This window comes from Ornithodoros turicata, chromosome 7, assembly GCF_037126465.1.
Source record: "Ornithodoros turicata isolate Travis chromosome 7, ASM3712646v1, whole genome shotgun sequence".
In the NCBI taxonomy this organism is placed as follows: domain Eukaryota; kingdom Metazoa; phylum Arthropoda; class Arachnida; order Ixodida; family Argasidae; genus Ornithodoros; species Ornithodoros turicata.
The window spans coordinates 40477988-40488077 of NC_088207.1; positions in this window are offsets into that span (position 1 = coordinate 40477988).

The window sequence follows — 10090 nt, forward strand, 5'->3', positions numbered from 1 at the left end:
CGCGAACCCCCAAAATCCTATCAGGGCCCCCAAAAGGTGCGATCGGAGCCACTCCTGGATGACAAACAAAGGAACGGCCCCACGTTGGGCGCCAAATATGGGACATACGGGTTAAAGCCTCCCGGTCAACTTCAACCCTTCCGTGGGTGCTCTAATAGCCAAAAGCCGTTCCCTATTGTCAAACAAGAATGACTCGGACACAAGAGATGTGACTTACATGGTTTAATTTTTGCCGCCAAAGCACACAACTATCTACAACGACCGTCACAGCCCGATTGTCTCTGTCCCGTTGTTTTCCCCCGCGTCCCTTCTCCTCCTGGGGTCCTCCCTTGACCTTGGGGACTTGCGGTCGCCCAAGGCCAACCCGGAGTGCTAGCCTCCTACGAGGGTGCCAGGGAGGACCCCACAAATTTCAGAGTCTCTCTCTCCCTAATCTCTTCCTACACCAGTGTGATGGCACCTGAAGCTTTGGAGGTTTAGTGAGTCATGGGGAAGTTCCACGCAATGCTCTTCCACAATCGGGTCAACGTCTTCCCGGGCGTACAGATCTCCTTTTCCTACGTGTTTTTGGTTGTCTTGTTATTTCAGCTGTTCCGCTGTTGAACCTTTTTTTTTTTCTGAGGCACACAAAGACGGTTATAATTTGCGTGAATGCAGAGTAACGACCGAAGTAACGCGTTACTTTTCTACTCGTTACTCAATCACATTTGAAGTCGAGTAAGTGGTAATGGTAACCAATTACTTTTTCCACAGAAGTAACGGTAATGGTAATCAATTACTTTTTTCGAGTAACGGGCACAAGTCTGCGTGTAGGTGACGACGTGCTTGTCTTTTTCGTAATAAAAGGGTAGTATTTTTAATATCGTTTTTTTCCCGCTCCCCACGTACGTGGGTTCCACGATATCCGTGTGGACGATTATGTTGTGAAACGGGGGTTCCAGGAGTACCTCGACGGACAGGGGCGTCGGAACTATTTTTCCACTGGGGGAGCTAAAAAATGTGCTACCATAAACATCATCATATCATCACCACTTATTTTCCTTTCGGGCTCATGCCTGCGTTATACAGTGTTGCTACGCAAACTGTATACGTGCTCCAGGCAAATTACGACATGCGCATATTTGTACAGTAGATCTAAAATAACGTTGCAGAAGTATTGTGATTAAATTGCACTTAGTGGTGGGCTAGTTGGTATGAGTTCAGTGCGTCCGGCTTTTTGTACCTCTACGCAGTGCGTAGACTTCTACTACAAGTAATGTGTAAGGAACTTCGGGGGACTTGTGCCCGGGAATCGTCGTCGCGGCAAGTACGTGTGTCGGGACTGGAAGCGAATATCGTCTGATCTGCAAGCCTTCTGCGAATAAACCAGACTTTCCTGGGGAGGTCTCGAGCTCAGCAAGAGCCTACAAGTGCCCTCTGACTGGGTGTCACGCTGTCGTTATCACTCCAGGGCGACTCAATAAGAAAAGCCGGGTAAATGACAACAGAGGGTAATTTTGGACATAGGTACGGTGGAAAGTGAAGAACCAGCAATCAGGATAACAGCTAGAATATTTTACTATGACAGGTGAACATATACATAATATGAAGATAACAAACAAGCTGCGATACATATCTCTTACTAGAGGTGTGGCCTTCTCCGATGTCTATGGCGTTTGATAATCCTGTAACGCTGCTGCAAGCGACGACTTGATTGCGCTCCCTCGACGTTGCCACTGCCGACACATGAACACAACACCGGTGCGACGTTTCGTCTCAGTCCATCGCACTTGTCGTACTACAGGTCTTACACGCCAGCTCGAAGCGGGCACCCTGGCCACAACCGACTGAGATCTGTGGTTGCACCTCGCAAACCGCCCCTATAACAACCCTCTATATTCAACCAGGCGTTTTCTTTTTTTTTTGTGCCCTTATTTCCCCCAGATATCCGGTGTCTTGCGTGCCTTTCGCGATTACCGTTTGCGCCTCTGTCCCCCCACCCCACCCCCTGGTAATGTTCGCGCCTCCTCGTACACGCTTTCGGACTGATTTATTGCTCTTCGAAACTTCGACAGTGCACTTTGTACAAGAAGCCTTGCCATGGTCAACTCCAGAACCCTGTGAACCTGACACCATTGGTGGGTCAGGTTGGTGGTGACACCATTGGTGGTGTCAGGTGTCACCATTGGTGACACCAAAATGGTGACACCATTGGTATGTAGTGTAGTAGAATATTGGTAAATGGTCTCCGCACACAGTGACAGTGATAGGCTCTGTGTTTATTGCTATCTAAATTTATGGCCGCCGAAAGAACACATGCACGGGCCATTCCGTTAGACCGTAGTAGATTATGATGCTGGGCTGACACTAGGGGAGCCGTGGCTCCCTCTGCTCCCCCTGTTCCGGCGCCCCTGTGACGGAGCTCGTGGCATCCTCCTCCCCCGTGAACACGGTACGCGATTCGAAGCCCAAAAGCACGGCCAGGTACTCGGAAAGTCTTACGGTGGAGGTGCCCTCGGAAAGCCGAATTTTACATTTCTGTTCGGTTCCGTCGAAGCTGAAGCGCGCGCGTTCGCCTACGCGCTGGTCAATCGCATCCAGAAGTGCTTGCGGCGTCGCATAAGAGCCAAGGTAAATATAGATGGTAGCGAAGCTTGCATTGGCCACCACGTCTTCAAGGGCGGCCATGATAAAGACCGTCAGCGCCATCCATCCGTTGCGGGGCAAACTACAAATTCCGTCATAATGACGTCACCTGGTACGTCACCATTACGTATAGCGCGGGGCGGGCGCTCGCGCTGCGCGTGCGTTCCATCGCGATGTCGAGCCGCGGAATGTGAGAACCGCTGTTGAAAGCAAATCCCAGAGCAAAAACTCAAACAATTTATAAACAGAGAAGAATCAACACTAGCGACATGCGTGCAATAAAGGACACAGGAGACCAGGTAAGGGCTTGCTTTCTTTTATCACAGGTAAATTCGCCATGCCGTTGTAAACAGTATAAATACCCACATGAGACAATTGATGTTCTGAGGCTGGAACACAGTGACTTTTCAGTGACTTCCATCTTTCACCATAAATACCCACAACAGAATAATGTGCAAAATAACCAGTATGACAGTCCATGTACTGAATAAGCACGAAAGGATAATGTACAAATTCCAGCAAACACAGGTGGGACCCAGGACCTGAATGTCCAATGCATGCTGCTATAGCTGTCCTCATGTACATCTGGAACTTTCCACATATCTCTCGTACAAAGAAGGTGGAAGTGAACATATTTGCACTTGAAGATCACATTATATGATATTTTCATACTGTGTGGTGCTATGTCTGCCCACAGTTTTTGGCACTGTAACGAATGCTATGGGGGAATAAGAAGGCACAAGTCCATTAGCTCATTTTAGAAGTCTGTGATACTTTATCTTGCAAAACAGCCACAACAGTATCAGCTTCCAGCAATGATAACCTTGTTCAGTGTGTACACACCCTGCTGATGACTACATCTACTTTGATTACAACAGCATTTTTGTATTAAAGGAATGTCAAAGCATCGACAATGTTCTGTGCTTCTGCTATTTTGTGCACATTTTGCCATGTGGTGTAGATTTGCAAGCTGCACAAGGTGCTTAGCCCTGCACATAACTGCACCTACATATTTGCACACAACTACTGAACTCAGCGCAGGATTCAAAATATAAAATTACGTGCTAGGGATCTATGTACACAGGTATACACTTAATACGTATCAAAGAATAGGCAAACTGCTGAAGATTCGAAATAGAAAATGTATGCTAGGTATCTATGTACACAGGTGTACAAACACTAAACATATAAATAATTGGCACAGACTACTGAACTCTGCATGGCTGTCAAAATACAAATAACACAGTAAGGAGCTATGTCAAAAGTGCACTTTGACAAATCGTATGCTTCACAGGAATGAAAGCATTACAAGAGATCATGTGTAATCTAGGTTACAACTGAAAGCACTGGATAGACAACAGAACCACGCATATCCCTTTCCATGGAAAGAAAACTTCTGGTTACATCACAACAACGTGCTGAGACTGTAGCGGCATCGCCATTACCATTCCCGCGCACCAATAACCTAGGCGCGCGGGTAATAAAAACCTTTGCCTCGGCCAGCTCGGGCTCTAGTTCCACTGGCCTGGCTCTCACGGCAACCTGTGTCTAGTCTACCTCTTTCTCCGACATTGGTGACCCGAATGTTCCTTTCTGGAACGACGCTACTTTCCCTTTTCCGTCGGCGATGCATCAAGGCGACCCACCTCCGTCGTCGTCTAGCACAGGTTCCCTACAGCCCAACTCTGACGGACAACAGCACCATGTAGGAGCCATCGCCGTTAAACTTCCAGCCTACTGGGATCGCAATCCAGCTATCTGGTTCGCCCAGGCGGACGCCCAGTTCCATCTGGCCGGTGTGACTGCTCAGACCACTCGTTTCTATCATGTCATCTCCGCCCTGTCTCCCGCGGCCGCCGAGGAAGTACAAGATCTGATAATCTCTCCCCCAACGCAGAACGCGTATGACCAACTCAAGTCTGCCCTGCTGAAGCGTACGTCCGCCTCCGACCGTGACCGTCTGAGGCAGCTCTTATCGGCAGAAGAGCTCGGTGACAGGCGGCCTACCCAGCTCTTGCGCCGCATGAAGCAGCTCTTGGGAGATGACGCTCCGCAGGCCGGCGACAAATTCTTGCGTCAGCTGTTCATGCAGCGCTTACCCAATAACGTGCAGATGGTCTTGGCAGCAGCCGCGAATCTTCCTCAGGTGCGACGCAGTCAAGAGGCCCCTTCAGCACCCATACTCCGGCCCGTACGCTGTCGTGCGAAGATCTCCTACGCATTACACCATCCTGGTAAAGAACCGAGAGGAGACTGTCGCCCTGCAGCGATTGAAGCCCGCCTTCCTCGACGTTCCTGCAACGTCCCCCAGCGCCGTTAACTCCGACACAGGGCCGACGCCAATTCTTCCTGCCAATTCCTCCGCACTTCACTCTCCACCCTCGACTTCATCGCCTCCCCCCCGCCGCCGACACGTCACCTGGGCCCCACAGCTATGTATCGCTCGACATCTTCCGACCCCTCACTAGGGGGGGAGCCCTGTAGCGGCATCGCCATTACCATTCCCGCGCACCAATAACCTAGGCGCGCGGGTAATAAAAACCTTTGCCTCGGCCAGCTCGGGCTCTAGTTCCACTGGCCTGGCTCTCACGGCAACCTGTGTCTAGTCTACCTCTTTCTCCGACATGACTACTAACTTAGTCTCGCTGCCTGCTGCAGTGCCTTCTGACGTAACGTACTACTTCGTACTTCCTCATCCCTTTCTCGTGCAAACCAGAGCAGTCGTACCCTCAGAAAAAAGCGAAATAGATCATCATACACGGATGAAAAACACAAACTCAATGTCTTTGGCACAAGTGTGTCCAACGCTTCACACAACTTTGACCTGACCCCTTGGGAGGTGAGGATCGAATGTCTTAACGTTGGCTTTGAAGGCTTCCTCACATGCACCCACAAACGTCGCAAAGGCAGGAAGAGGAACCGACAGCTCCATAGTCAGTACTGTCCACATTCTTGACACTCAAATAAAGCAATAGCTGGCTACTGTCATGAAATGTGGCATTCCCCCGAAGAATGTCCCAAGTTGGACTTGGTGGTTTGAAATTGAAAAGACGAGGATGAAAAAGAAAACTGCTATGAACAGTCACAAAGTGCGCAGTCAACGTACAGCAAACTCGTAGCTAACAACATGGAGAGCGACAGGAACCGGAAGAGTACTCGGCTCTGTCTATAATCTTACGTATTACTGGCAGACCGCGCGAATTGCTCATTAAAAACATGCATTTTGTATTAGTACAGACATTATTCGCGTCTCCGATTAAATTATTTTTGTTTACCTTCGTAGTTTGCCCCTCAGCAACACGCTCGCATGTGTATCATGAAGGGCGCAGGGTTGCTAACACAGATTTCGTATTTTATCCCGCCTTCGCTACCATTTATATTTACCTTGTAATAGCCGTGAGGCAGATGTACTTGCAAAGATCGAGGAATTTTCGTCTTGTTCGTGAAAGAAAATTGGCGCGCTACGGGGAGAGAGAGGCGTAGCGTTTCTCCGTGTCCCTCGACGGGTGTGAGATGTAGCAGCTTAACAAAGGGTTCCGGTACGTGCAACCCTTTCGGCGTTTTCAGGAGAGTAGACGTTATCCGCGAATTCTAGCGAGGCGTCCAGCTTGTGCGTCTGGAAATACTTGTTGAGTGTGTTACGTAGGGACGTGGTTTCCGAATTCAAAGTGACGTCGCCGAAAGCGACGGGTGCGGCGTGCTCCAATAAGATGGAGGTGGCTTCGCGTTCGCTCAATTTGGCGTTCGCTTCACCGCACGACCTGCTTCGCGGGACGCTAGCGAGGCGTCGAGCGCCTGTGCGAGCCGAGGGTCCAATTCCACGGCTTTCACGTCCACGGGTAAGGCGAAGTCGTATCGCGATTTATTGTACGCGAAAGCAACGTTAAATTCCGAAAGAGCTTTTCCCAAATCCCTCTCGAGATCCGAGGTGACACGAAAAGTTCTGCCGGCTTCGACCGTGTCCTCGAAAGAAACCTCGATTTACCTATCTTGCCTTTCGTACCTGATATTTAAAAAATCGTTGCTTATGCTGAGATCCATCACACCGACTTTATATCGATTCGAGAGCTGAAGCGTACTATCGAAAGCTACCGTGAAGGCGTTGAGTTTATTCGAGGGAAACTTATCCATGCTGGCGTTCGAGAGCAGGTGGACGTAGATGTCTGACGTCATTTCCCAATCTTGGCCACGTCACTGCTCGGAACCCAACTGTCGTGTTCTTTGTCGTAACCGAACCAGCGAACCAAGGAGAAGCTCTGACCGTTCACTTGCTTCTTTCTCAGCACTTTCGTTACTGGCCAAGGCTGATTGACGTCTCGGGTTACGACGAGTACCTCCTCCGGGCAGAAAGATCCGTCCACTTCCTTACCCCGGTAATCTTCCAGGTGCACGACGGGAGGGGAGGTGTCTCTCAGGCGGGAGACGGTGAAAATCTGATGCGACCAACTCCCTTCCGAGCCCTTATGAAAACCTTTTCTGTGTAGTAGGACCCTCACTTTATCTCCCGCATTGAGCTTCTTTTTCACGGAGGGTACGACGGGCTTCCCATTTATCTTATTGAACAGTTCCAATTCGTTTTCGGGTGTGACTTCGGACGGGCTGATGCCCAAAGTCCTGTGTTTGGTGTTGTTGTAGTCACGCACGATCTTGGGAAGCGCGGAAACGAAGTGGTATTTTCCGGTTACTCTAAAATAGCGGAATATTCTGTCGCGTAAAGTGCGTATCACACGTTCTGCCTGCGATTCTTTGATTACTGGAGAGAAGGTGGAATACATGTGGACCTTCTTTCGTGACAGGTACTCCATCACGATGTTGTTGTAGAATTTCCCTCCTCTGTCGCAAAAGATGCGTGTAGGTGCGTTACCTCCCCGAAAAAGTCTTATCATGGCCCTTTTCATTTCGGCGGGACGTTTCATCTTTAGTGGGGGGGTGCGCAGAAAGCAGGACAGGGAATCGATCGCCACGAGAATGTAGCGGTAGCCGCCGTTGAATCTCTTGTATTTTGAAAAGTCGGCGAGGTCCATTTGCCACACGTCGTTGATCTTGAGCGCGATGATGCGTCTCCTATTAAACTTTCTTCTGATCGGATGGTGTAACGTGTAGGCATCCAGCTTTCTGAGAATGGCGAGAGCCTTCTTTTTGCTCAAGTGATGCGCTTTTCTATAGCGGTCCACACACCCCAAACCACCCGCTGGTTTCTCGTACCCCTCCATAAGTCGTCCACGCAATGGAGGCTTGCTGCTGCTGCTGTTGAGGCTCGCGAGATTTGGGTAGAGAAATCAGGCGCAATAGTTCCGAGACTTTGGGGAACCAGGAAGGTTTCTTTCCCGTCTTACGTTGCAACAAATAATTGACGAGTTCATAAATGGAGGAGTGCCTGATGGGCTTGCCCGACACGGAGACACAACCCTCGCGCTCCCAGGAAAGAACCTTCTTTAATTCCGAGACGACCCTTTCCGCTTCCTCTTCGTCCACCTCTGGAGAGAGGAGCGAGTAGTCAAAGTCATTTGTAGCGTCGGACGCCTTGTTTTTATTGTCGTAGGGGTCAAATCTGTACTGCTTGAGTATGCGATACAGTGCTTGCAGTATGAGTTTCACTTTGACGTCGTCACTCTCCTTCGAGGAAGAATGTTTCCGATGGAGGAGGTGGTCACTTCAGTTCTCTTGGCCATTGGCGAAGAGGTTCAACACGGCGGAAAGCAGGAGAGGAACCACCGACGAAAGAACACCCTGTCCTCGCTGCTGAGACAGATGGCGCTTCAAACGTTGCAGATTCTTGTGAATCTTTTTGTAGGCGAGCCGTCGTAAGAAGCGTGTGTGCTTCTTCAAACGCACGAACGTGTCTGGAGCTAGAGCTACCTTTCCGTTCAATACACTGAGACAAATTTCGGAGAGGTGTTTCATGTCGGACGAAGAAGAACATCTCAAGACGGCGCGGAGGGGGTAGAGTGGAGAGTACTTTGAGTAAAGTGAGGTGAGGGCGGAGGTTCATTTCGAAGCATAGATATATTGACGCTCTCCCGGAAAGATATTGCTACGCAACCTGTGATCCTCGTGCGTATAGTTGTGAAGATCCACGAGTAAGTAAGCGTGGGGCGACGACATCGCTTGTTTATATGCGTCCAGAAATTACTCCAATCTTTTTTTGGCCAAATAGCTGTTACCCGAAATGTTCCATCTGGTGCACGCTGCGCACGGTGCGCCACAGGACGACGTAACTGGCGTTGTAAGATATAGTTCAAAAATGGCTACTGTCGAAAAAGATGTTTTGAACGAGTAAGAAGATCGACGCGTTGGCGTGGTGAGAACCCCGAATGAAAAGATCGGTCACCTCCTTCAAGGAACCGGCGTCGGTCATGTGATCGTCCACGACGATCAGCGTAGCGCGCGACGTGTCCCACTCTCGCGGTAGCTCCTTGGTAAATTTTACGGAGTCCCCAAATTCGTCCGGCATGCTCGGCGAAGTATATTTCTGTACGTAGAATATTTGTGGAGGAGAATAAACCACACATGGCGTTTTCCACGTATCGGTCAGAATGATGACGCGAGCGCAGTGCGCGCTGCCTTTATACAGATAAACGCGCGCAAAGAAATGAGAGCGAAACCGAAACGAAGAAGCCACCCGCTGCCGCTAGGAGCGCGCGCGCAGCGGGAGGAGCGGAGAGTCGAAACCGAAACAGCCCGCGGTCGGGAGGGCGGGTGGCGCAAAAGGCGCTAGGAGCGCGCGCGCATGCGTAGCTGCCGCGGCGCGGCGCCTCAGCCAGCAGCCCCAGTCAGTTGCTCGCTGGCTGTCGCGGAGAGCAGACGTGTGCTCGGTTGCTCCGTAGTCCCCGCGCCCGCTCAGTTTCTGCCTGCCTCTCGGATGGAGCAGTCGCACCCGTCGTCGCTGGGGAAAAGGTGAGTGATTTGCCGCGTTGTTTTACCGCGCTCCTTTTCTCGCATGTTTGCCGTACGCGCATGTTTAGACTTGTTTAGCGATAACCAACGAGTGATTTGCCGCTGTTTGACCGCGCTCGTGTTAAGCCTCACAGGGGCATAGGTGGGCATTTTGGTGAAACCTCACTCGCCCTCACACTCACGGGCACATGCCCTCACTCGCTCTCACCCTCACCGCCCTCACCAGCACATGCCCTCACTCGCCCTCGCCCTCACGGCCCTCACAGACACATGCCCTCAATCGCCCTCACCCTCACCGCCCTCACGAGCACAGGCCCTCACTCGCCCTCACCCTCACGGCACTCACAAACGCAAGCCCTGAGGGTCTTACCCTCATAATGTCTCCTGTGAGTGCACTCATGAGGTTGTGTCCCTCATGAGAGCTCCTGTGAGTGCACTCATGAGGTCTGAGGGGCGCCAGGTCTCTGTGAGTGAAGTCACTGGTGAGGCCTGAGGTATGTGAGGTCAGTATGAGGGCATTCAGAAATGAGGTCAAATGATGCATGATGTGGTTCCAGCGACACAACCA